General features: G+C 48.0%; 61 non-coding genes and 1 pseudogene across 61 annotated transcripts; all 62 read right to left on the reverse strand.

Moving 5' to 3' along the window:
* Nucleotides 1–190: 190 nt before the first annotated feature.
* LOC138477565 (5S ribosomal RNA) lies at nt 191–309 on the reverse strand. Its single transcript, XR_011271512.1, has one exon. It is a non-coding gene; the product is annotated as a 5S ribosomal RNA (ribosomal RNA).
* Nucleotides 310–415: 106 nt separating this feature from the next.
* On the reverse strand, nt 416–534 carry LOC138477566 (5S ribosomal RNA). The gene has a single exon (XR_011271513.1). It is a non-coding gene; the product is annotated as a 5S ribosomal RNA (ribosomal RNA).
* A 106-nt stretch (nt 535–640) lies between these two features.
* LOC138477567 (5S ribosomal RNA) lies at nt 641–759 on the reverse strand. The gene has a single exon (XR_011271514.1). It is a non-coding gene; the product is annotated as a 5S ribosomal RNA (ribosomal RNA).
* Nucleotides 760–1,233: 474 nt separating this feature from the next.
* Nucleotides 1,234–1,352, reverse strand: LOC138477569 (5S ribosomal RNA). The gene has a single exon (XR_011271516.1). It is a non-coding gene; the product is annotated as a 5S ribosomal RNA (ribosomal RNA).
* A 106-nt stretch (nt 1,353–1,458) lies between these two features.
* LOC138479485 (5S ribosomal RNA) lies at nt 1,459–1,577 on the reverse strand. Its single transcript, XR_011273256.1, has one exon. It is a non-coding gene; the product is annotated as a 5S ribosomal RNA (ribosomal RNA).
* Nucleotides 1,578–1,683: 106 nt separating this feature from the next.
* LOC138477571 (5S ribosomal RNA) lies at nt 1,684–1,802 on the reverse strand. The gene has a single exon (XR_011271517.1). It is a non-coding gene; the product is annotated as a 5S ribosomal RNA (ribosomal RNA).
* Nucleotides 1,803–1,908: 106 nt separating this feature from the next.
* On the reverse strand, nt 1,909–2,027 carry LOC138478584 (5S ribosomal RNA). The gene has a single exon (XR_011272437.1). It is a non-coding gene; the product is annotated as a 5S ribosomal RNA (ribosomal RNA).
* A 106-nt stretch (nt 2,028–2,133) lies between these two features.
* On the reverse strand, nt 2,134–2,252 carry LOC138479991 (5S ribosomal RNA). Its single transcript, XR_011273715.1, has one exon. It is a non-coding gene; the product is annotated as a 5S ribosomal RNA (ribosomal RNA).
* Nucleotides 2,253–2,358: 106 nt separating this feature from the next.
* On the reverse strand, nt 2,359–2,477 carry LOC138477572 (5S ribosomal RNA). The gene has a single exon (XR_011271518.1). It is a non-coding gene; the product is annotated as a 5S ribosomal RNA (ribosomal RNA).
* A 106-nt stretch (nt 2,478–2,583) lies between these two features.
* On the reverse strand, nt 2,584–2,702 carry LOC138477573 (5S ribosomal RNA). Its single transcript, XR_011271519.1, has one exon. It is a non-coding gene; the product is annotated as a 5S ribosomal RNA (ribosomal RNA).
* A 106-nt stretch (nt 2,703–2,808) lies between these two features.
* LOC138477574 (5S ribosomal RNA) lies at nt 2,809–2,927 on the reverse strand. The gene has a single exon (XR_011271520.1). It is a non-coding gene; the product is annotated as a 5S ribosomal RNA (ribosomal RNA).
* Nucleotides 2,928–3,033: 106 nt separating this feature from the next.
* On the reverse strand, nt 3,034–3,152 carry LOC138477575 (5S ribosomal RNA). Its single transcript, XR_011271521.1, has one exon. It is a non-coding gene; the product is annotated as a 5S ribosomal RNA (ribosomal RNA).
* Nucleotides 3,153–3,626: 474 nt separating this feature from the next.
* Nucleotides 3,627–3,745, reverse strand: LOC138478710 (5S ribosomal RNA). Its single transcript, XR_011272552.1, has one exon. It is a non-coding gene; the product is annotated as a 5S ribosomal RNA (ribosomal RNA).
* A 464-nt stretch (nt 3,746–4,209) lies between these two features.
* On the reverse strand, nt 4,210–4,328 carry LOC138480396 (5S ribosomal RNA). Its single transcript, XR_011274075.1, has one exon. It is a non-coding gene; the product is annotated as a 5S ribosomal RNA (ribosomal RNA).
* Nucleotides 4,329–4,792: 464 nt separating this feature from the next.
* Nucleotides 4,793–4,911, reverse strand: LOC138477576 (5S ribosomal RNA). Its single transcript, XR_011271522.1, has one exon. It is a non-coding gene; the product is annotated as a 5S ribosomal RNA (ribosomal RNA).
* A 106-nt stretch (nt 4,912–5,017) lies between these two features.
* On the reverse strand, nt 5,018–5,136 carry LOC138477577 (5S ribosomal RNA). Its single transcript, XR_011271523.1, has one exon. It is a non-coding gene; the product is annotated as a 5S ribosomal RNA (ribosomal RNA).
* Nucleotides 5,137–5,242: 106 nt separating this feature from the next.
* Nucleotides 5,243–5,361, reverse strand: LOC138477578 (5S ribosomal RNA). Its single transcript, XR_011271524.1, has one exon. It is a non-coding gene; the product is annotated as a 5S ribosomal RNA (ribosomal RNA).
* A 474-nt stretch (nt 5,362–5,835) lies between these two features.
* Nucleotides 5,836–5,954, reverse strand: LOC138477579 (5S ribosomal RNA). Its single transcript, XR_011271525.1, has one exon. It is a non-coding gene; the product is annotated as a 5S ribosomal RNA (ribosomal RNA).
* A 106-nt stretch (nt 5,955–6,060) lies between these two features.
* On the reverse strand, nt 6,061–6,179 carry LOC138479487 (5S ribosomal RNA). The gene has a single exon (XR_011273257.1). It is a non-coding gene; the product is annotated as a 5S ribosomal RNA (ribosomal RNA).
* A 106-nt stretch (nt 6,180–6,285) lies between these two features.
* On the reverse strand, nt 6,286–6,404 carry LOC138474649 (5S ribosomal RNA; annotated as a pseudogene).
* A 464-nt stretch (nt 6,405–6,868) lies between these two features.
* On the reverse strand, nt 6,869–6,987 carry LOC138480397 (5S ribosomal RNA). Its single transcript, XR_011274076.1, has one exon. It is a non-coding gene; the product is annotated as a 5S ribosomal RNA (ribosomal RNA).
* Nucleotides 6,988–7,451: 464 nt separating this feature from the next.
* On the reverse strand, nt 7,452–7,570 carry LOC138477582 (5S ribosomal RNA). The gene has a single exon (XR_011271527.1). It is a non-coding gene; the product is annotated as a 5S ribosomal RNA (ribosomal RNA).
* Nucleotides 7,571–7,676: 106 nt separating this feature from the next.
* LOC138479489 (5S ribosomal RNA) lies at nt 7,677–7,795 on the reverse strand. Its single transcript, XR_011273259.1, has one exon. It is a non-coding gene; the product is annotated as a 5S ribosomal RNA (ribosomal RNA).
* A 106-nt stretch (nt 7,796–7,901) lies between these two features.
* LOC138477583 (5S ribosomal RNA) lies at nt 7,902–8,020 on the reverse strand. Its single transcript, XR_011271528.1, has one exon. It is a non-coding gene; the product is annotated as a 5S ribosomal RNA (ribosomal RNA).
* Nucleotides 8,021–8,126: 106 nt separating this feature from the next.
* On the reverse strand, nt 8,127–8,245 carry LOC138478585 (5S ribosomal RNA). Its single transcript, XR_011272438.1, has one exon. It is a non-coding gene; the product is annotated as a 5S ribosomal RNA (ribosomal RNA).
* A 106-nt stretch (nt 8,246–8,351) lies between these two features.
* Nucleotides 8,352–8,470, reverse strand: LOC138479992 (5S ribosomal RNA). Its single transcript, XR_011273716.1, has one exon. It is a non-coding gene; the product is annotated as a 5S ribosomal RNA (ribosomal RNA).
* Nucleotides 8,471–8,576: 106 nt separating this feature from the next.
* On the reverse strand, nt 8,577–8,695 carry LOC138477584 (5S ribosomal RNA). Its single transcript, XR_011271529.1, has one exon. It is a non-coding gene; the product is annotated as a 5S ribosomal RNA (ribosomal RNA).
* A 106-nt stretch (nt 8,696–8,801) lies between these two features.
* LOC138477585 (5S ribosomal RNA) lies at nt 8,802–8,920 on the reverse strand. The gene has a single exon (XR_011271530.1). It is a non-coding gene; the product is annotated as a 5S ribosomal RNA (ribosomal RNA).
* Nucleotides 8,921–9,026: 106 nt separating this feature from the next.
* On the reverse strand, nt 9,027–9,145 carry LOC138477586 (5S ribosomal RNA). The gene has a single exon (XR_011271531.1). It is a non-coding gene; the product is annotated as a 5S ribosomal RNA (ribosomal RNA).
* A 474-nt stretch (nt 9,146–9,619) lies between these two features.
* LOC138477587 (5S ribosomal RNA) lies at nt 9,620–9,738 on the reverse strand. Its single transcript, XR_011271532.1, has one exon. It is a non-coding gene; the product is annotated as a 5S ribosomal RNA (ribosomal RNA).
* A 106-nt stretch (nt 9,739–9,844) lies between these two features.
* LOC138479490 (5S ribosomal RNA) lies at nt 9,845–9,963 on the reverse strand. Its single transcript, XR_011273260.1, has one exon. It is a non-coding gene; the product is annotated as a 5S ribosomal RNA (ribosomal RNA).
* Nucleotides 9,964–10,069: 106 nt separating this feature from the next.
* LOC138477588 (5S ribosomal RNA) lies at nt 10,070–10,188 on the reverse strand. Its single transcript, XR_011271533.1, has one exon. It is a non-coding gene; the product is annotated as a 5S ribosomal RNA (ribosomal RNA).
* Nucleotides 10,189–10,294: 106 nt separating this feature from the next.
* LOC138478586 (5S ribosomal RNA) lies at nt 10,295–10,413 on the reverse strand. The gene has a single exon (XR_011272439.1). It is a non-coding gene; the product is annotated as a 5S ribosomal RNA (ribosomal RNA).
* Nucleotides 10,414–10,519: 106 nt separating this feature from the next.
* On the reverse strand, nt 10,520–10,638 carry LOC138479994 (5S ribosomal RNA). Its single transcript, XR_011273717.1, has one exon. It is a non-coding gene; the product is annotated as a 5S ribosomal RNA (ribosomal RNA).
* A 106-nt stretch (nt 10,639–10,744) lies between these two features.
* LOC138477589 (5S ribosomal RNA) lies at nt 10,745–10,863 on the reverse strand. Its single transcript, XR_011271534.1, has one exon. It is a non-coding gene; the product is annotated as a 5S ribosomal RNA (ribosomal RNA).
* Nucleotides 10,864–10,969: 106 nt separating this feature from the next.
* Nucleotides 10,970–11,088, reverse strand: LOC138477590 (5S ribosomal RNA). Its single transcript, XR_011271535.1, has one exon. It is a non-coding gene; the product is annotated as a 5S ribosomal RNA (ribosomal RNA).
* Nucleotides 11,089–11,194: 106 nt separating this feature from the next.
* LOC138477591 (5S ribosomal RNA) lies at nt 11,195–11,313 on the reverse strand. Its single transcript, XR_011271536.1, has one exon. It is a non-coding gene; the product is annotated as a 5S ribosomal RNA (ribosomal RNA).
* Nucleotides 11,314–11,419: 106 nt separating this feature from the next.
* On the reverse strand, nt 11,420–11,538 carry LOC138477594 (5S ribosomal RNA). Its single transcript, XR_011271538.1, has one exon. It is a non-coding gene; the product is annotated as a 5S ribosomal RNA (ribosomal RNA).
* A 474-nt stretch (nt 11,539–12,012) lies between these two features.
* LOC138477595 (5S ribosomal RNA) lies at nt 12,013–12,131 on the reverse strand. The gene has a single exon (XR_011271539.1). It is a non-coding gene; the product is annotated as a 5S ribosomal RNA (ribosomal RNA).
* Nucleotides 12,132–12,237: 106 nt separating this feature from the next.
* On the reverse strand, nt 12,238–12,356 carry LOC138479491 (5S ribosomal RNA). The gene has a single exon (XR_011273261.1). It is a non-coding gene; the product is annotated as a 5S ribosomal RNA (ribosomal RNA).
* A 106-nt stretch (nt 12,357–12,462) lies between these two features.
* On the reverse strand, nt 12,463–12,581 carry LOC138477596 (5S ribosomal RNA). Its single transcript, XR_011271540.1, has one exon. It is a non-coding gene; the product is annotated as a 5S ribosomal RNA (ribosomal RNA).
* Nucleotides 12,582–12,687: 106 nt separating this feature from the next.
* Nucleotides 12,688–12,806, reverse strand: LOC138478587 (5S ribosomal RNA). The gene has a single exon (XR_011272440.1). It is a non-coding gene; the product is annotated as a 5S ribosomal RNA (ribosomal RNA).
* Nucleotides 12,807–12,912: 106 nt separating this feature from the next.
* LOC138480408 (5S ribosomal RNA) lies at nt 12,913–13,031 on the reverse strand. Its single transcript, XR_011274086.1, has one exon. It is a non-coding gene; the product is annotated as a 5S ribosomal RNA (ribosomal RNA).
* Nucleotides 13,032–13,137: 106 nt separating this feature from the next.
* LOC138477597 (5S ribosomal RNA) lies at nt 13,138–13,256 on the reverse strand. The gene has a single exon (XR_011271541.1). It is a non-coding gene; the product is annotated as a 5S ribosomal RNA (ribosomal RNA).
* Nucleotides 13,257–13,362: 106 nt separating this feature from the next.
* LOC138477598 (5S ribosomal RNA) lies at nt 13,363–13,481 on the reverse strand. The gene has a single exon (XR_011271542.1). It is a non-coding gene; the product is annotated as a 5S ribosomal RNA (ribosomal RNA).
* A 655-nt stretch (nt 13,482–14,136) lies between these two features.
* Nucleotides 14,137–14,255, reverse strand: LOC138477599 (5S ribosomal RNA). The gene has a single exon (XR_011271543.1). It is a non-coding gene; the product is annotated as a 5S ribosomal RNA (ribosomal RNA).
* Nucleotides 14,256–14,361: 106 nt separating this feature from the next.
* LOC138479492 (5S ribosomal RNA) lies at nt 14,362–14,480 on the reverse strand. The gene has a single exon (XR_011273262.1). It is a non-coding gene; the product is annotated as a 5S ribosomal RNA (ribosomal RNA).
* A 106-nt stretch (nt 14,481–14,586) lies between these two features.
* On the reverse strand, nt 14,587–14,705 carry LOC138477600 (5S ribosomal RNA). Its single transcript, XR_011271544.1, has one exon. It is a non-coding gene; the product is annotated as a 5S ribosomal RNA (ribosomal RNA).
* Nucleotides 14,706–14,811: 106 nt separating this feature from the next.
* On the reverse strand, nt 14,812–14,930 carry LOC138478588 (5S ribosomal RNA). The gene has a single exon (XR_011272441.1). It is a non-coding gene; the product is annotated as a 5S ribosomal RNA (ribosomal RNA).
* Nucleotides 14,931–15,036: 106 nt separating this feature from the next.
* LOC138479995 (5S ribosomal RNA) lies at nt 15,037–15,155 on the reverse strand. The gene has a single exon (XR_011273718.1). It is a non-coding gene; the product is annotated as a 5S ribosomal RNA (ribosomal RNA).
* Nucleotides 15,156–15,261: 106 nt separating this feature from the next.
* LOC138477601 (5S ribosomal RNA) lies at nt 15,262–15,380 on the reverse strand. The gene has a single exon (XR_011271545.1). It is a non-coding gene; the product is annotated as a 5S ribosomal RNA (ribosomal RNA).
* A 106-nt stretch (nt 15,381–15,486) lies between these two features.
* LOC138477602 (5S ribosomal RNA) lies at nt 15,487–15,605 on the reverse strand. Its single transcript, XR_011271546.1, has one exon. It is a non-coding gene; the product is annotated as a 5S ribosomal RNA (ribosomal RNA).
* Nucleotides 15,606–15,711: 106 nt separating this feature from the next.
* LOC138477604 (5S ribosomal RNA) lies at nt 15,712–15,830 on the reverse strand. The gene has a single exon (XR_011271547.1). It is a non-coding gene; the product is annotated as a 5S ribosomal RNA (ribosomal RNA).
* A 474-nt stretch (nt 15,831–16,304) lies between these two features.
* On the reverse strand, nt 16,305–16,423 carry LOC138477606 (5S ribosomal RNA). Its single transcript, XR_011271549.1, has one exon. It is a non-coding gene; the product is annotated as a 5S ribosomal RNA (ribosomal RNA).
* A 106-nt stretch (nt 16,424–16,529) lies between these two features.
* On the reverse strand, nt 16,530–16,648 carry LOC138479493 (5S ribosomal RNA). Its single transcript, XR_011273263.1, has one exon. It is a non-coding gene; the product is annotated as a 5S ribosomal RNA (ribosomal RNA).
* A 106-nt stretch (nt 16,649–16,754) lies between these two features.
* On the reverse strand, nt 16,755–16,873 carry LOC138477607 (5S ribosomal RNA). Its single transcript, XR_011271550.1, has one exon. It is a non-coding gene; the product is annotated as a 5S ribosomal RNA (ribosomal RNA).
* A 106-nt stretch (nt 16,874–16,979) lies between these two features.
* On the reverse strand, nt 16,980–17,098 carry LOC138478589 (5S ribosomal RNA). The gene has a single exon (XR_011272442.1). It is a non-coding gene; the product is annotated as a 5S ribosomal RNA (ribosomal RNA).
* Nucleotides 17,099–17,204: 106 nt separating this feature from the next.
* Nucleotides 17,205–17,323, reverse strand: LOC138479996 (5S ribosomal RNA). The gene has a single exon (XR_011273719.1). It is a non-coding gene; the product is annotated as a 5S ribosomal RNA (ribosomal RNA).
* A 106-nt stretch (nt 17,324–17,429) lies between these two features.
* Nucleotides 17,430–17,548, reverse strand: LOC138477608 (5S ribosomal RNA). The gene has a single exon (XR_011271551.1). It is a non-coding gene; the product is annotated as a 5S ribosomal RNA (ribosomal RNA).
* A 106-nt stretch (nt 17,549–17,654) lies between these two features.
* LOC138477609 (5S ribosomal RNA) lies at nt 17,655–17,773 on the reverse strand. Its single transcript, XR_011271552.1, has one exon. It is a non-coding gene; the product is annotated as a 5S ribosomal RNA (ribosomal RNA).
* Nucleotides 17,774–17,879: 106 nt separating this feature from the next.
* On the reverse strand, nt 17,880–17,998 carry LOC138477610 (5S ribosomal RNA). Its single transcript, XR_011271553.1, has one exon. It is a non-coding gene; the product is annotated as a 5S ribosomal RNA (ribosomal RNA).
* Nucleotides 17,999–18,104: 106 nt separating this feature from the next.
* On the reverse strand, nt 18,105–18,223 carry LOC138477611 (5S ribosomal RNA). The gene has a single exon (XR_011271554.1). It is a non-coding gene; the product is annotated as a 5S ribosomal RNA (ribosomal RNA).
* Nucleotides 18,224–18,419: the final 196 nt, after the last annotated feature.

Raw genomic sequence — 18,419 nt, forward strand, 5'->3', positions numbered from 1 at the left:
ACATGTGAAAGTCGATTTATTACCCATGACCACACTACCTGTATGCTAGTTCTATGTAAATAGGTAGCTCCAGCCCTCATGATGTTGTCCAACATTTCCGCTATAAAACGGGATACCATTATTTTGGAAACATACCAAATTTGAAAAGTAATTGAGAAGTTGTGCAATTACTAATCATGGAGCACAAAATAGCCTACAGCACCTGGTATTCCCAGGCGGTCTCCCATCCAGGTACTAACTAGGCCCGACACTGCTTAGCTTCCGAGATCAGACGAGATCGGGCGCATTCAGTGTGGTGTGGCCGTAGGCTCTGGGCCTAGTGAGTTTTGTACTTTTAAGCATCTAGTCGGCTAGACCTTGCAGTTTTGAAAGGCAATTGAGAAATGGCTCACTTCCTGAACTTGGAGCACAAAAAAGCCTACAGCACCTGGTATTCCCAGGCGGTCTCCCATCCAGGTACTAACTAGGCCCGACACTGCTTAGCTTCCGAGATCAGACGAGATCGGGCGCATTCAGTGTGGTGTGGCCGTAGGCTCTGGGCCTAGTGAGTTTTGTACTTTTAAGCATCTAGTCGGCTAGACCTTGCAGTTTTGAAAGGCAATTGAGAAATGGCTCACTTCCTGAACTTGGAGCACAAAAAAGCCTACAGCACCTGGTATTCCCAGGCGGTCTCCCATCCAGGTACTAACTAGGCCCGACACTGCTTAGCTTCCGAGATCAGACGAGATCGGGCGCATTCAGTGTGGTGTGGCCGTAGGCTCTAGAAATGCTAAGAATATTACTCTTATGCATTTGCATTTAGTAAGCTAAGCCATGCAGCCACTTGCAACATGATACCACGCTCATCGCTCGATCAGCGCTCGATCAGGCTCGATCAGGCGAGATATATAAGACTGGTGGGCCCATTCAGGACTCCTATGTCTGGTAGGATAACTTTAATCCATCCATCCTGTTTCTGTTGCAGGGAGGTGGAGAGAACAATCAACACAATAACGGCTTTCTTTCATGCCTCTTGAAGGACTCAATATTCTCTGTACTGCATTACATGTGAAAGTCGATTTATTACCCATGAACACACTACCTGTATGCTAATTATATGTAAATAGGTAGCTCCAGCCCTCATAATGTTGTCCAACATTTCCGCTATAAAACGGGATAAAATTATTTTGGAAACATACCAAATTTGAAAAGTAATTGAGAAGTTGTGCAATTACTAATCATGGAGCACAAAATAGCCTACAGCACCTGGTATTCCCAGGCGGTCTCCCATCCAGGTACTAACTAGGCCCGACACTGCTTAGCTTCCGAGATCAGACGAGATCGGGCGCATTCAGTGTGGTGTGGCCGTAGGCTCTGGGCCTAGTGAGTTTTGTACTTTTAAGCATCTAGTCGGCTAGACCTTGCAGTTTTGAAAGGCAATTGAGAAATGGCTCACTTCCTGAATTTGGAGCACAAAAAAGCCTACAGCACCTGGTATTCCCAGGCGGTCTCCCATCCAGGTACTAACTAGGCCCGACACTGCTTAGCTTCCGAGATCAGACGAGATCGGGCGCATTCAGTGTGGTGTGGGTGTAGGCTCTGGGCCTAGTGAGTTTTGTACTTTTAAGCATCTAGTCGGCTAGACCTTGCAGTTTTGAAAGGCAATTGAGAAATGGCTCACTTCCTGAACTTGGAGCACAAAAAAGCCTACAGCACCTGGTATTCCCAGGCGGTCTCCCATCCAGGTACTAACTAGGCCCGACACTGCTTAGCTTCCGAGATCAGACGAGATCGGGCGCATTCAGTGTGGTGTGGCCGTAGGCTCTCGGCCTAGTGAGTTTTGTACTTTTAAGCATCTAGTCGGCTAGACCTTGCAGTTTTGAAAGGCAATTGAGAAATGGCTCACTTCCTGAATTTGGAGCACAAAAAAGTCTACAGCACCTGGTATTCCCAGGCGGTCTCCCATCCAGGTACTAACTAGGCCCGACACTGCTTAGCTTCCGAGATCAGACGAGATCGGGCGCATTCAGTGTGGTGTGGCCGTAGGCTCTGGGCCTAGTGAGTTTTGTACTTTTAAGCATCTAGTCGGCTAGACCTTGCAGTTTTGAAAGGCAATTGAGAAATGGCTCACTTCCTGAACTTGGAGCACAAAAAAGCCTACAGCACCTGGTATTCCCAGGCGGTCTCCCATCCAGTTACTAACTAGGCCCGACACTGCTTAGCTTCCGAGATCAGACGAGATCAGGCGCATTCAGTGTGGTGTGGCCGTAGGCTCTGGGCCTAGTGAGTTTTGTACTTTTAAGCATCTAGTCGGCTAGACCTTGCAGTTTTGAAAGGCAATTGAGAAATGGCTCACTTCCTGAACTTGGAGCACAAAAAAGCCTACAGCACCTGGTATTCCCAGGCGGTCTCCCATCCAGGTACTAACTAGGCCCGACACTGCTTAGCTTCCGAGATCAGACGAGATCGGGCGCATTCAGTGTGGTGTGGCCGTAGGCTCTGGTCCTAGTGAGTTTTGTACTTTTAAGCATCTAGTCGGCTAGACCTTGCAGTTTTGAAAGGCAATTGAGAAATGGCTCACTTCCTGAACTTGGAGCACAAAAAAGCCTACAGCACCTGGTATTCCCAGGCGGTCTCCCATCCAGGTACTAACTAGGCCCGACACTGCTTAGCTTCCGAGATCAGACGAGATCGGGCGCATTCAGTGTGGTGTGGCCGTAGGCTCTGGGCCTAGTGAGTTTTGTACTTTTAAGCATCTAGTCGGCTAGACCTTGCAGTTTTGAAAGGCAATTGAGAAATGGCTCACTTCCTGAATTTGGAGCACAAAAAAGCCTACAGCACCTGGTATTCCCAGGCGGTCTCCCATCCAGGTACTAACTAGGCCCGACACTGCTTAGCTTCCGAGATCAGACGAGATCGGGCGCATTCAGTGTGGTGTGGCCGTAGGCTCTGGGCCTAGTGAGTTTTGTACTTTTAAGCATCTAGTCGGCTAGACCTTGCAGTTTTGAAAGGCAATTGAGAAATGGCTCACTTCCTGAACTTGGAGCACGAAAAAGCCTACAGCACCTGGTATTCCCAGGCGGTCTCCCATCCAGGTACTAACTAGGCCCGACACTGCTTAGCTTCCGAGATCAGACGAGATCGGGCGCATTCAGTGTGGTGTGGCCGTAGGCTCTAGAAATGCTAAGAATATTACTCTTATGCATTTGCATTTAGTAAGCTAAGCCATGCAGCCACTTGCAACATGATACCACGCTCATCGCTCGATCAGCGCTCGATCAGGCTCGATCAGGCGAGATATATAAGACTGGTGGGCCCATTCAGGACTCCTATGTCTGGTAGGATAACTTTAATCCATCCATCCTGTTTCTGTTGCAGGGAGGTGGAGAGAACAATCAACACAATAACGGCTTTCTTTCATGCCTCTTGAAGGACTCAATATTCTCTGTACTGCATTACATGTGAAAGTCGATTTATTACCCATGAACACACTACCTGTATGCTAATTATATGTAAATAGGTAGCTCCAGCCCTCATAATGTTGTCCAACATTTCCGCTATAAAACGGGATAAAATTATTTTGGAAACATACCAAATTTGAAAAGTAATTGAGAAGTTGTGCAATTACTAATCATGGAGCACAAAATAGCCTACAGCACCTGGTATTCCCAGGCGGTCTCCCATCCAGGTACTAACTAGGCCCGACACTGCTTAGCTTCCGAGATCAGACGAGATCGGGCGCATTCAGTGTGGTGTGGTCGTAGGCTCTAGAAATGCTAAGAATATTACTCTTATGCATTTGCATTTAGTAAGCTAAGCCATGCAGCCACTTGCAACATGATACCACGCTCATCGCTCGATCAGCGCTCGATCAGGCGAGATATATAAGACTGGTGGGCCCATTCAGGACTCCTATGTCTGGTAGGATAACTTTAATCCATCCATCCTGTTTCTGTTGCAGGGAGGTGGAGAGAACAATCAACACAATAATGGCTTTCTTTCATGCCTCTTGAAGGACTCAATATTCTCTGTACTGCATTACATGTGAAAGTCGATTTATTACCCATGACCACACTACCTGTATGCTAGTTCTATGTAAATAGGTAGCTCCAGCCCTCATGATGTTGTCCAACATTTCCGCTATAAAACGGGATACCATTATTTTGGAAACATACCAAATTTGAAAAGTAATTGAGAAGTTGTGCAATTACTAATCATGGAGCACAAAATAGTCTACAGCACCTGGTATTCCCAGGCGGTCTCCCATCCAGGTACTAACTAGGCCTGACACTGCTTAGCTTCCGAGATCAGACGAGATCGGGCGCATTCAGTGTGGTGTGGTCGTAGGCTCTAGAAATGCTAAGAATATTACTCTTATGCATTTGCATTTAGTAAGCTAAGCCATGCAGCCACTTGCAACATGATACCACGCTCATCGCTCGATCAGCGCTCGATCAGGCGAGATATATAAGACTGGTGGGCCCATTCAGGACTCCTATGTCTGGTAGGATAACTTTAATCCATCCATCCTGTTTCTGTTGCAGGGAGGTGGAGAGAACAATCAACACAATAATGGCTTTCTTTCATGCCTCTTGAAGGACTCAATATTCTCTGTACTGCATTACATGTGAAAGTCGATTTATTACCCATGACCACACTACCTGTATGCTAGTTCTATGTAAATAGGTAGCTCCAGCCCTCATGATGTTGTCCAACATTTCCGCTATAAAACGGGATACCATTATTTTGGAAACATACCAAATTTGAAAAGTAATTGAGAAGTTGTGCAATTACTAATCATGGAGCACAAAATAGCCTACAGCACCTGGTATTCCCAGGCGGTCTCCCATCCAGGTACTAACTAGGCCCGACACTGCTTAGCTTCCGAGATCAGACGAGATCGGGCGCATTCAGTGTGGTGTGGCCGTAGGCTCTGGGCCTAGTGAGTTTTGTACTTTTAAGCATCTAGTCGGCTAGACCTTGCAGTTTTGAAAGGCAATTGAGAAATGGCTCACTTCCTGAACTTGGAGCACAAAAAAGCCTACAGCACCTGGTATTCCCAGGCGGTCTCCCATCCAGGTACTAACTAGGCCCGACACTGCTTAGCTTCCGAGATCAGACGAGATCGGGCGCATTCAGTGTGGTGTGGCCGTAGGCTCTGGGCCTAGTGAGTTTTGTACTTTTAAGCATCTAGTCGGCTAGACCTTGCAGTTTTGAAAGGCAATTGAGAAATGGCTCACTTCCTGAACTTGGAGCACAAAAAAGCCTACAGCACCTGGTATTCCCAGGCGGTCTCCCATCCAGGTACTAACTAGGCCCGACACTGCTTAGCTTCCGAGATCAGACGAGATCGGGCGCATTCAGTGTGGTGTGGCCGTAGGCTCTAGAAATGCTAAGAATATTACTCTTATGCATTTGCATTTAGTAAGCTAAGCCATGCAGCCACTTGCAACATGATACCACGCTCATCGCTCGATCAGCGCTCGATCAGGCTCGATCAGGCGAGATATATAAGACTGGTGGGCCCATTCAGGACTCCTATGTCTGGTAGGATAACTTTAATCCATCCATCCTGTTTCTGTTGCAGGGAGGTGGAGAGAACAATCAACACAATAACGGCTTTCTTTCATGCCTCTTGAAGGACTCAATATTCTCTGTACTGCATTACATGTGAAAGTCGATTTATTACCCATGAACACACTACCTGTATGCTAATTATATGTAAATAGGTAGCTCCAGCCCTCATAATGTTGTCCAACATTTCCGCTATAAAACGGGATAAAATTATTTTGGAAACATACCAAATTTGAAAAGTAATTGAGAAGTTGTGCAATTACTAATCATGGAGCACAAAATAGCCTACAGCACCTGGTATTCCCAGGCGGTCTCCCATCCAGGTACTAACTAGGCCCGACACTGCTTAGCTTCCGAGATCAGACGAGATCGGGCGCATTCAGTGTGGTGTGGCCGTAGGCTCTGGGCCTAGTGAGTTTTGTACTTTTAAGCATCTAGTCGGCTAGACCTTGCAGTTTTGAAAGGCAATTGAGAAATGGCTCACTTCCTGAATTTGGAGCACAAAAAAGCCTACAGCACCTGGTATTCCCAGGCGGTCTCCCATCCAGGTACTAACTAGGCCCGACACTGCTTAGCTTCCGAGATCAGACGAGATCGGGCGCATTCAGTGTGGTGTGGGTGTAGGCTCTGGGCCTAGTGAGTTTTGTACTTTTAAGCATCTAGTCGGCTAGACCTTGCAGTTTTGAAAGGCAATTGAGAAATGGCTCACTTCCTGAACTTGGAGCACAAAAAAGCCTACAGCACCTGGTATTCCCAGGCGGTCTCCCATCCAGGTACTAACTAGTCCTGACACTGCTTAGCTTACAAGATCAGACAAGATCGGGCGCATTCAGTGTGGTGTGGCCGTAGGCTCTAGAAATGCTAAGAATATTACTCTTATGCATTGTCATTTAGTAAGCTAAGCCATGCAGCCACTTGCAACATGATACCACGCTCATCGCGCGATCAGCGCTCGATCAGGCGAGATATATAAGACTGGTGGGCCCATTCAGGACTCCTATGTCTGGTAGGATAACTTTAATCCATCCATCCTGTTTCTGTTGCAGGGAGGTGGAGAGAACAATCAACACAATAATGGCTTTCTTTCATGCCTCTTGAAGGACTCAATATTCTCTGTACTGCATTACATGTGAAAGTCGATTTATTACCCATGACCACACTACCTGTATGCTAATTCTATGTAAATAGGTAGCTCCAGCCCTCATGATGTTGTCCAACATTTCCGCTATAAAACGGGATACAATTATTATGGAAACATACCAAATTTGAAAAGTAATTGAGAAGTTGCGCAATTACTAATCATGGAGCACAAAATAGTCTACAGCACCTGGTATTCCCAGGCGGTCTCCCATCCAGGTACTAACTAGGCCTGACACTGCTTAGCTTCCGAGATCAGACGAGATCGGGCGCATTCAGTGTGGTGTGGTCGTAGGCTCTAGAAATGCTAAGAATATTACTCTTATGCATTTGCATTTAGTAAGCTAAGCCATGCAGCCACTTGCAACATGATACCACGCTCATCGCTCGATCAGCGCTCGATCAGGCGAGATATATAAGACTGGTGGGCCCATTCAGGACTCCTATGTCTGGTAGGATAACTTTAATCCATCCATCCTGTTTCTGTTGCAGGGAGGTGGAGAGAACAATCAACACAATAATGGCTTTCTTTCATGCCTCTTGAAGGACTCAATATTCTCTGTACTGCATTACATGTGAAAGTCGATTTATTACCCATGACCACACTACCTGTATGCTAGTTCTATGTAAATAGGTAGCTCCAGCCCTCATGATGTTGTCCAACATTTCCGCTATAAAACGGGATACCATTATTTTGGAAACATACCAAATTTGAAAAGTAATTGAGAAGTTGTGCAATTACTAATCATGGAGCACAAAATAGCCTACAGCACCTGGTATTCCCAGGCGGTCTCCCATCCAGGTACTAACTAGGCCCGACACTGCTTAGCTTCCGAGATCAGACGAGATCGGGCGCATTCAGTGTGGTGTGGCCGTAGGCTCTGGGCCTAGTGAGTTTTGTACTTTTAAGCATCTAGTCGGCTAGACCTTGCAGTTTTGAAAGGCAATTGAGAAATGGCTCACTTCCTGAATTTGGAGCACAAAAAAGCCTACAGCACCTGGTATTCCCAGGCGGTCTCCCATCCAGGTACTAACTAGGCCCGACACTGCTTAGCTTCCGAGATCAGACGAGATCGGGCGCATTCAGTGTGGTGTGGGTGTAGGCTCTGGGCCTAGTGAGTTTTGTACTTTTAAGCATCTAGTCGGCTAGACCTTGCAGTTTTGAAAGGCAATTGAGAAATGGCTCACTTCCTGAACTTGGAGCACAAAAAAGCCTACAGCACCTGGTATTCCCAGGCGGTCTCCCATCCAGGTACTAACTAGGCCCGACACTGCTTAGCTTCCGAGATCAGACGAGATCGGGCGCATTCAGTGTGGTGTGGCCGTAGGCTCTCGGCCTAGTGAGTTTTGTACTTTTAAGCATCTAGTCGGCTAGACCTTGCAGTTTTGAAAGGCAATTGAGAAATGGCTCACTTCCTGAATTTGGAGCACAAAAAAGTCTACAGCACCTGGTATTCCCAGGCGGTCTCCCATCCAGGTACTAACTAGGCCCGACACTGCTTAGCTTCCGAGATCAGACGAGATCGGGCGCATTCAGTGTGGTGTGGCCGTAGGCTCTGGGCCTAGTGAGTTTTGTACTTTTAAGCATCTAGTCGGCTAGACCTTGCAGTTTTGAAAGGCAATTGAGAAATGGCTCACTTCCTGAACTTGGAGCACAAAAAAGCCTACAGCACCTGGTATTCCCAGGCGGTCTCCCATCCAGTTACTAACTAGGCCCGACACTGCTTAGCTTCCGAGATCAGACGAGATCAGGCGCATTCAGTGTGGTGTGGCCGTAGGCTCTGGGCCTAGTGAGTTTTGTACTTTTAAGCATCTAGTCGGCTAGACCTTGCAGTTTTGAAAGGCAATTGAGAAATGGCTCACTTCCTGAACTTGGAGCACAAAAAAGCCTACAGCACCTGGTATTCCCAGGCGGTCTCCCATCCAGGTACTAACTAGGCCCGACACTGCTTAGCTTCCGAGATCAGACGAGATCGGGCGCATTCAGTGTGGTGTGGCCGTAGGCTCTGGTCCTAGTGAGTTTTGTACTTTTAAGCATCTAGTCGGCTAGACCTTGCAGTTTTGAAAGGCAATTGAGAAATGGCTCACTTCCTGAACTTGGAGCACAAAAAAGCCTACAGCACCTGGTATTCCCAGGCGGTCTCCCATCCAGGTACTAACTAGGCCCGACACTGCTTAGCTTCCGAGATCAGACGAGATCGGGCGCATTCAGTGTGGTGTGGCCGTAGGCTCTGGTCCTAGTGAGTTTTGTACTTTTAAGCATCTAGTCGGCTAGACCTTGCAGTTTTGAAAGGCAATTGAGAAATGGCTCACTTCCTGAACTTGGAGCACAAAAAAGCCTACAGCACCTGGTATTCCCAGGCGGTCTCCCATCCAGGTACTAACTAGGCCCGACACTGCTTAGCTTCCGAGATCAGACGAGATCGGGCGCATTCAGTGTGGTGTGGCCGTAGGCTCTAGAAATGCTAAGAATATTACTCTTATGCATTTGCATTTAGTAAGCTAAGCCATGCAGCCACTTGCAACATGATACCACGCTCATCGCTCGATCAGCGCTCGATCAGGCTCGATCAGGCGAGATATATAAGACTGGTGGGCCCATTCAGGACTCCTATGTCTGGTAGGATAACTTTAATCCATCCATCCTGTTTCTGTTGCAGGGAGGTGGAGAGAACAATCAACACAATAACGGCTTTCTTTCATGCCTCTTGAAGGACTCAATATTCTCTGTACTGCATTACATGTGAAAGTCGATTTATTACCCATGAACACACTACCTGTATGCTAATTATATGTAAATAGGTAGCTCCAGCCCTCATAATGTTGTCCAACATTTCCGCTATAAAACGGGATAAAATTATTTTGGAAACATACCAAATTTGAAAAGTAATTGAGAAGTTGTGCAATTACTAATCATGGAGCACAAAATAGCCTACAGCACCTGGTATTCCCAGGCGGTCTCCCATCCAGGTACTAACTAGGCCCGACACTGCTTAGCTTCCGAGATCAGACGAGATCGGGCGCATTCAGTGTGGTGTGGCCGTAGGCTCTGGGCCTAGTGAGTTTTGTACTTTTAAGCATCTAGTCGGCTAGACCTTGCAGTTTTGAAAGGCAATTGAGAAATGGCTCACTTCCTGAATTTGGAGCACAAAAAAGCCTACAGCACCTGGTATTCCCAGGCGGTCTCCCATCCAGGTACTAACTAGGCCCGACACTGCTTAGCTTCCGAGATCAGACGAGATCGGGCGCATTCAGTGTGGTGTGGGTGTAGGCTCTGGGCCTAGTGAGTTTTGTACTTTTAAGCATCTAGTCGGCTAGACCTTGCAGTTTTGAAAGGCAATTGAGAAATGGCTCACTTCCTGAACTTGGAGCACAAAAAAGCCTACAGCACCTGGTATTCCCAGGCGGTCTCCCATCCAGGTACTAACTAGGCCCGACACTGCTTAGCTTCCGAGATCAGACGAGATCGGGCGCATTCAGTGTGGTGTGGCCGTAGGCTCTCGGCCTAGTGAGTTTTGTACTTTTAAGCATCTAGTCGGCTAGACCTTGCAGTTTTGAAAGGCAATTGAGAAATGGCTCACTTCCTGAATTTGGAGCACAAAAAAGTCTACAGCACCTGGTATTCCCAGGCGGTCTCCCATCCAGGTACTAACTAGGCCCGACACTGCTTAGCTTCCGAGATCAGACGAGATCGGGCGCATTCAGTGTGGTGTGGCCGTAGGCTCTGGGCCTAGTGAGTTTTGTACTTTTAAGCATCTAGTCGGCTAGACCTTGCAGTTTTGAAAGGCAATTGAGAAATGGCTCACTTCCTGAACTTGGAGCACAAAAAAGCCTACAGCACCTGGTATTCCCAGGCGGTCTCCCATCCAGTTACTAACTAGGCCCGACACTGCTTAGCTTCCGAGATCAGACGAGATCAGGCGCATTCAGTGTGGTGTGGCCGTAGGCTCTGGGCCTAGTGAGTTTTGTACTTTTAAGCATCTAGTCGGCTAGACCTTGCAGTTTTGAAAGGCAATTGAGAAATGGCTCACTTCCTGAACTTGGAGCACAAAAAAGCCTACAGCACCTGGTATTCCCAGGCGGTCTCCCATCCAGGTACTAACTAGGCCCGACACTGCTTAGCTTCCGAGATCAGACGAGATCGGGCGCATTCAGTGTGGTGTGGCCGTAGGCTCTGGTCCTAGTGAGTTTTGTACTTTTAAGCATCTAGTCGGCTAGACCTTGCAGTTTTGAAAGGCAATTGAGAAATGGCTCACTTCCTGAACTTGGAGCACAAAAAAGCCTACAGCACCTGGTATTCCCAGGCGGTCTCCCATCCAGGTACTAACTAGGCCCGACACTGCTTAGCTTCCGAGATCAGACGAGATCGGGCGCATTCAGTGTGGTGTGGCCGTAGGCTCTGGGCCTAGTGAGTTTTGTACTTTTAAGCATCTAGTCGGCTAGACCTTGCAGTTTTGAAAGGCAATTGAGAAATGGCTCACTTCCTGAATTTGGAGCACAAAAAAGCCTACAGCACCTGGTATTCCCAGGCGGTCTCCCATCCAGGTACTAACTAGGCCCGACACTGCTTAGCTTCCGAGATCAGACGAGATCGGGCGCATTCAGTGTGGTGTGGCCGTAGGCTCTGGGCCTAGTGAGTTTTGTACTTTTAAGCATCTAGTCGGCTAGACCTTGCAGTTTTGAAAGGCAATTGAGAAATGGCTCACTTCCTGAACTTGGAGCACGAAAAAGCCTACAGCACCTGGTATTCCCAGGCGGTCTCCCATCCAGGTACTAACTAGGCCCGACACTGCTTAGCTTCCGAGATCAGACGAGATCGGGCGCATTCAGTGTGGTGTGGCCGTAGGCTCTAGAAATGCTAAGAATATTACTCTTATGCATTTGCATTTAGTAAGCTAAGCCATGCAGCCACTTGCAACATGATACCACGCTCATCGCTCGATCAGCGCTCGATCAGGCTCGATCAGGCGAGATATATAAGACTGGTGGGCCCATTCAGGACTCCTATGTCTGGTAGGATAACTTTAATCCATCCATCCTGTTTCTGTTGCAGGGAGGTGGAGAGAACAATCAACACAATAACGGCTTTCTTTCATGCCTCTTGAAGGACTCAATATTCTCTGTACTGCATTACATGTGAAAGTCGATTTATTACCCATGAACACACTACCTGTATGCTAATTATATGTAAATAGGTAGCTCCAGCCCTCATAATGTTGTCCAACATTTCCGCTATAAAACGGGATAAAATTATTTTGGAAACATACCAAATTTGAAAAGTAATTGAGAAGTTGTGCAATTACTAATCATGGAGCACAAAATAGCCTACAGCACCTGGTATTCCCAGGCGGTCTCCCATCCAGGTACTAACTAGGCCCGACACTGCTTAGCTTCCGAGATCAGACGAGATCGGGCGCATTCAGTGTGGTGTGGCCGTAGGCTCTGGGCCTAGTGAGTTTTGTACTTTTAAGCATCTAGTCGGCTAGACCTTGCAGTTTTGAAAGGCAATTGAGAAATGGCTCACTTCCTGAATTTGGAGCACAAAAAAGCCTACAGCACCTGGTATTCCCAGGCGGTCTCCCATCCAGGTACTAACTAGGCCCGACACTGCTTAGCTTCCGAGATCAGACGAGATCGGGCGCATTCAGTGTGGTGTGGGTGTAGGCTCTGGGCCTAGTGAGTTTTGTACTTTTAAGCATCTAGTCGGCTAGACCTTGCAGTTTTGAAAGGCAATTGAGAAATGGCTCACTTCCTGAACTTGGAGCACAAAAAAGCCTACAGCACCTGGTATTCCCAGGCGGTCTCCCATCCAGGTACTAACTAGGCCCGACACTGCTTAGCTTCCGAGATCAGACGAGATCGGGCGCATTCAGTGTGGTGTGGCCGTAGGCTCTCGGCCTAGTGAGTTTTGTACTTTTAAGCATCTAGTCGGCTAGACCTTGCAGTTTTGAAAGGCAATTGAGAAATGGCTCACTTCCTGAATTTGGAGCACAAAAAAGTCTACAGCACCTGGTATTCCCAGGCGGTCTCCCATCCAGGTACTAACTAGGCCCGACACTGCTTAGCTTCCGAGATCAGACGAGATCGGGCGCATTCAGTGTGGTGTGGCCGTAGGCTCTGGGCCTAGTGAGTTTTGTACTTTTAAGCATCTAGTCGGCTAGACCTTGCAGTTTTGAAAGGCAATTGAGAAATGGCTCACTTCCTGAACTTGGAGCACAAAAAAGCCTACAGCACCTGGTATTCCCAGGCGGTCTCCCATCCAGTTACTAACTAGGCCCGACACTGCTTAGCTTCCGAGATCAGACAAGATCAGGCGCATTCAGTGTGGTGTGGCCGTAGGCTCTGGGCCTAGTGAGTTTTGTACTTTTAAGCATCTAGTCGGCTAGACCTTGCAGTTTTGAAAGGCAATTGAGAAATGGCTCACTTCCTGAACTTGGAGCACAAAAAAGCCTACAGCACCTGGTATTCCCAGGCGGTCTCCCATCCAGGTACTAACTAGGCCCGACACTGCTTAGCTTCCGAGATCAGACGAGATCGGGCGCATTCAGTGTGGTGTGGCCGTAGGCTCTGGTCCTAGTGAGTTTTGTACTTTTAAGCATCTAGTCGGCTAGACCTTGCAGTTTTGAAAGGCAATTGAGAAATGGCTCACTTCCTGAACTTGGAGCACAAAAAAGCCTACAGCACCTGGTATTCCCAGGCGGTCTCCCATCCAGGTACTAACTAGGCCCGACACTGCTTAGCTTCCGAGATCAGACGAGATCGGGCGCATTCAGTGTGGTGTGGCCGTAGGCTCTCGGCCTAGTGAGTTTTGTACTTTTAAGCATCTAGTCGGCTAGACCTTGCAGTTTTGAAAGGCAATTGAGAAATGGCTCACTTCCTGAATTTGGAGCACAAAAAAGCCTACAGCACCTGGTATTCCCAGGCGGTCTCCCATCCAGGTACTAACTAGGCCCGACACTGCTTAGTGTGGTGTGGCCGTAGGCTCTAGAAATGCTAAGAATATTACTCTTATGCATTTGCATTTAGTAAGCTAAGCCATGCAGCCACTTGCAACATGATACCACGCTCATCGCTCGATCAGGCTCGATCAGGCGAGATATATAAGACTGGTGGGCCCATTCAGGACTCCTATGTCTGGTAGGATAACTTTAATCCATCCATCCTGTTTCTGTTGCAGGGAGGTGGAGAGAACAATCAACACAATAACGGCTTTCTTTCATGCCTCTTGAAGGACTCAATATTCTCTGTACTGCATTACATGTGAAAGTCGATTTATTACCCATGAACACACTACCTGTATGCTAATTATATGTAAATAGGTAGCTCCAGCCCTCATAATGTTGTCCAACATTTCCGCTATAAAACGGGATAAAATTATTTTGGAAACATACCAAATTTGAAAAGTAATTGAGAAGTTGTGCAATTACTAATCATGGAGCACAAAATAGCCTACAGCACCTGGTATTCCCAGGCGGTCTCCCATCCAGGTACTAACTAGGCCCGACACTGCTTAGCTTCCGAGATCAGACGAGATCGGGCGCATTCAGTGTGGTGTGGCCGTAGGCTCTGGGCCTAGTGAGTTTTGTACTTTTAAGCATCTAGTCGGCTAGACCTTGCAGTTTTGAAAGGCAATTGAGAAATGGCTCACTTCCTGAATTTGGAGCACAAAAAAGCCTACAGCACCTGGTATTCCCAGGCGGTCTCCCATCCAGGTACTAACTAGGCCCGACACTGCTTAGCTTCCGAGATCAGACGAGATCGGGCGCATTCAGTGTGGTGTGGGTGTAGGCTCTGGGCCTAGTGAGTTTTGTACTTTTAAGCATCTAGTCGGCTAGACCTTGCAGTTTTGAAAGGCAATTGAGAAATGGCTCACTTCCTGAACTTGGAGCACAAAAAAGCCTACAGCACCTGGTATTCCCAGGCGGTCTCCCATCCAGGTACTAACTAGGCCCGACACTGCTTAGCTTCCGAGATCAGACGAGATCGGGCGCATTCAGTGTGGTGTGGCCGTAGGCTCTCGGCCTAGTGAGTTTTGTACTTTTAAGCATCTAGTCGGCTAGACCTTGCAGTTTTGAAAGGCAATTGAGAAATGGCTCACTTCCTGAATTTGGAGCACAAAAAAGTCTACAGCACCTGGTATTCCCAGGCGGTCTCCCATCCAGGTACTAACTAGGCCCGACACTGCTTAGCTTCCGAGATCAGACGAGATCGGGCGCATTCAGTGTGGTGTGGCCGTAGGCTCTGGGCCTAGTGAGTTTTGTACTTTTAAGCATCTAGTCGGCTAGACCTTGCAGTTTTGAAAGGCAATTGAGAAATGGCTCACTTCCTGAACTTGGAGCACAAAAAAGCCTACAGCACCTGGTATTCCCAGGCGGTCTCCCATCCAGTTACTAACTAGGCCCGACACTGCTTAGCTTCCGAGATCAGACGAGATCAGGCGCATTCAGTGTGGTGTGGCCGTAGGCTCTGGGCCTAGTGAGTTTTGTACTTTTAAGCATCTAGTCGGCTAGACCTTGCAGTTTTGAAAGGCAATTGAGAAATGGCTCACTTCCTGAACTTGGAGCACAAAAAAGCCTACAGCACCTGGTATTCCCAGGCGGTCTCCCATCCAGGTACTAACTAGGCCCGACACTGCTTAGCTTCCGAGATCAGACGAGATCGGGCGCATTCAGTGTGGTGTGGCCGTAGGCTCTGGTCCTAGTGAGTTTTGTACTTTTAAGCATCTAGTCGGCTAGACCTTGCAGTTTTGAAAGGCAATTGAGAAATGGCTCACTTCCTGAACTTGGAGCACAAAAAAGCCTACAGCACCTGGTATTCCCAGGCGGTCTCCCATCCAGGTACTAACTAGGCCCGACACTGCTTAGCTTCCGAGATCAGACGAGATCGGGCGCATTCAGTGTGGTGTGGCCGTAGGCTCTGGTCCTAGTGAGTTTTGTACTTTTAAGCATCTAGTCGGCTAGACCTTGCAGTTTTGAAAGGCAATTGAGAAATGGCTCACTTCCTGAACTTGGAGCACAAAAAAGCCTACAGCACCTGGTATTCCCAGGCGGTCTCCCATCCAGGTACTAACTAGGCCCGACACTGCTTAGCTTCCGAGATCAGACGAGATCGGGCGCATTCAGTGTGGTGTGGCCGTAGGCTCTAGAAATGCTAAGAATATTACTCTTATGCATTTGCATTTAGTAAGCTAAGCCATGCAGCCACTTGCAACATGATACCACGCTCATCGCTCGATCAGCGCTCGATCAGGCTCGATCAGGCGAGATATATAAGACTGGTGGGCCCATTCAGGACTCCTATGTCTGGTAGGATAACTTTAATCCATCCATCCTGTTTCTGTTGCAGGGAGGTGGAGAGAACAATCAACACAATAACGGCTTTCTTTCATGCCTCTTGAAGGACTCAATATTCTCTGTACTGCATTACATGTGAAAGTCGATTTATTACCCATGAACACACTACCTGTATGCTAATTATATGTAAATAGGTAGCTCCAGCCCTCATAATGTTGTCCAACATTTCCGCTATAAAACGGGATAAAATTATTTTGGAAACATACCAAATTTGAAAAGTAATTGAGAAGTTGTGCAATTACTAATCATGGAGCACAAAATAGCCTACAGCACCTGGTATTCCCAGGCGGTCTCCCATCCAGGTACTAACTAGGCCCGACACTGCTTAGCTTCCGAGATCAGACGAGATCGGGCGCATTCAGTGTGGTGTGGCCGTAGGCTCTGGGCCTAGTGAGTTTTGTACTTTTAAGCATCTAGTCGGCTAGACCTTGCAGTTTTGAAAGGCAATTGAGAAATGGCTCACTTCCTGAATTTGGAGCACAAAAAAGCCTACAGCACCTGGTATTCCCAGGCGGTCTCCCATCCAGGTACTAACTAGGCCCGACACTGCTTAGCTTCCGAGATCAGACGAGATCGGGCGCATTCAGTGTGGTGTGGGTGTAGGCTCTGGGCCTAGTGAGTTTTGTACTTTTAAGCATCTAGTCGGCTAGACCTTGCAGTTTTGAAAGGCAATTGAGAAATGGCTCACTTCCTGAACTTGGAGCACAAAAAAGCCTACAGCACCTGGTATTCCCAGGCGGTCTCCCATCCAGGTACTAACTAGGCCCGACACTGCTTAGCTTCCGAGATCAGACGAGATCGGGCGCATTCAGTGTGGTGTGGCCGTAGGCTCTCGGCCTAGTGAGTTTTGTACTTTTAAGCATCTAGTCGGCTAGACCTTGCAGTTTTGAAAGGCAATTGAGAAATGGCTCACTTCCTGAATTTGGAGCACAAAAAAGTCTACAGCACCTGGTATTCCCAGGCGGTCTCCCATCCAGGTACTAACTAGGCCCGACACTGCTTAGCTTCCGAGATCAGACGAGATCGGGCGCATTCAGTGTGGTGTGGCCGTAGGCTCTGGGCCTAGTGAGTTTTGTACTTTTAAGCATCTAGTCGGCTAGACCTTGCAGTTTTGAAAGGCAATTGAGAAATGGCTCACTTCCTGAACTTGGAGCACAAAAAAGCCTACAGCACCTGGTATTCCCAGGCGGTCTCCCATCCAGTTACTAACTAGGCCCGACACTGCTTAGCTTCCGAGATCAGACGAGATCAGGCGCATTCAGTGTGGTGTGGCCGTAGGCTCTGGGCCTAGTGAGTTTTGTACTTTTAAGCATCTAGTCGGCTAGACCTTGCAGTTTTGAAAGGCAATTGAGAAATGGCTCACTTCCTGAACTTGGAGCACAAAAAAGCCTACAGCACCTGGTATTCCCAGGCGGTCTCCCATCCAGGTACTAACTAGGCCCGACACTGCTTAGCTTCCGAGATCAGACGAGATCGGGCGCATTCAGTGTGGTGTGGCCGTAGGCTCTGGTCCTAGTGAGTTTTGTACTTTTAAGCATCTAGTCGGCTAGACCTTGCAGTTTTGAAAGGCAATTGAGAAATGGCTCACTTCCTGAACTTGGAGCACAAAAAAGCCTACAGCACCTGGTATTCCCAGGCGGTCTCCCATCCAGGTACTAACTAGGCCCGACACTGCTTAGCTTCCGAGATCAGACGAGATCGGGCGCATTCAGTGTGGTGTGGCCGTAGGCTCTGGGCCTAGTGAGTTTTGTACTTTTAAGCATCTAGTCGGCTAGACCTTGCAGTTTTGAAAGGCAATTGAGAAATGGCTCACTTCCTGAATTTGGAGCACAAAAAAGCCTACAGCACCTGGTATTCCCAGGCGGTCTCCCATCCAGGTACTAACTAGGCCCGACACTGCTTAGCTTCCGAGATCAGACGAGATCGGGCGCATTCAGTGTGGTGTGGCCGTAGGCTCTGGGCCTAGTGAGTTTTGTACTTTTAAGCATCTAGTCGGCTAGACCTTGCAGTTTTGAAAGGCAATTGAGAAATGGCTCACTTCCTGAACTTGGAGCACGAAAAAGCCTACAGCACCTGGTATTCCCAGGCGGTCTCCCATCCAGGTACTAACTAGGCCCGACACTGCTTAGCTTCCGAGATCAGACGAGATCGGGCGCATTCAGTGTGGTGTGGCCGTAGGCTCTAGAAATGCTAAGAATATTACTCTTATGCATTTGCATTTAGTAAGCTAAGCCATGCAGCCACTTGCAACATGATACCACGCTCATCGCTCGATCAGCGCTCGATCAGGCTCGATCAGGCGAGATATATAAGACTGGTGGGCCCATTCAGGACTCCTATGTCTGGTAGGATAACTTTAATCCATCCATCCTGTTT

The sequence above is a fragment of the Ambystoma mexicanum genome, chromosome 8 (genome assembly GCF_040938575.1).
Source record: "Ambystoma mexicanum isolate Mex_15411 chromosome 8, UKY_AmexF1_1, whole genome shotgun sequence".
NCBI lineage: Eukaryota > Metazoa > Chordata > Amphibia > Caudata > Ambystomatidae > Ambystoma > Ambystoma mexicanum.